Source organism: Loxodonta africana, chromosome 9 (assembly GCF_030014295.1).
Source record: "Loxodonta africana isolate mLoxAfr1 chromosome 9, mLoxAfr1.hap2, whole genome shotgun sequence".
In the NCBI taxonomy this organism is placed as follows: domain Eukaryota; kingdom Metazoa; phylum Chordata; class Mammalia; order Proboscidea; family Elephantidae; genus Loxodonta; species Loxodonta africana.
This window is the reverse complement of record NC_087350.1, coordinates 109,798,099-109,798,719: the sequence shown is the minus strand read 5'-3', so window position 1 is coordinate 109,798,719 and position 621 is coordinate 109,798,099. Positions and strand designations below refer to the sequence as shown.

Here is a 621-nt window from a genome sequence, read left to right as displayed (position 1 = left end):
TGATGATGTGTCCAAAGAAAGTGAGCCAGACAATGTTCTGTTGTGATTCATAAGGCTTTCATTGGCTAATTCCATCAAATTACATTATCCTCTCATTTTATCAGAGAGACCATCTTAAAGTCTTTCTCCTTCACATTGCTCTCTCCGCACTGATGTCTGTCTCCCAGGTGTTCCATAGCGTGATTTGGTACCTTTTAACATAGACTCCCTTCAAACAAAGCTATTTCTGTAGGCATTTGTTTTCCAATAGATAGTGGACAAACAGAGCTCAGGGGTTGTCTATGGTCATTTCAAGCGCCTGAGCATCTTCCCCGTGTTTCCCACACAGTAGGTGCTCATAATGAGGGCAGTGGTGTTTCAGTGGTAGAATTCTTGCCTTCCGTGCAGGAGGCCTGGGTTCAATTCCCAGCCAATGCATTCATGTGCTGCCATCACCAGTCTGTCAGTGATGGCTTGCATGTTGCTATGATGCTGAACAGGTTTCAGCAGAGCTTTGGACTAAGACAGATTAGGAAGAAAAGCATGGCAATCTGCTTCTGACAATCAGCCAATGAAAACCCTATGGATCACAAAGGTCTGATCCACAACCAATCATGGAATTGGCACAGGACCAGGTTGTGT

The 621-nt window shown here is 44.6% G+C and overlaps 1 non-coding gene across 1 annotated transcript; it reads left to right on the top strand.

The window, feature by feature from the left end:
- Positions 1-346: 346 nt before the first annotated feature.
- TRNAG-UCC (transfer RNA glycine (anticodon UCC)) lies at positions 347-417 on the top strand. Its single transcript has one exon. It is a non-coding gene; the product is annotated as a tRNA-Gly (tRNA).
- The last annotated feature ends 204 nt before the right edge of the window (positions 418-621 follow it).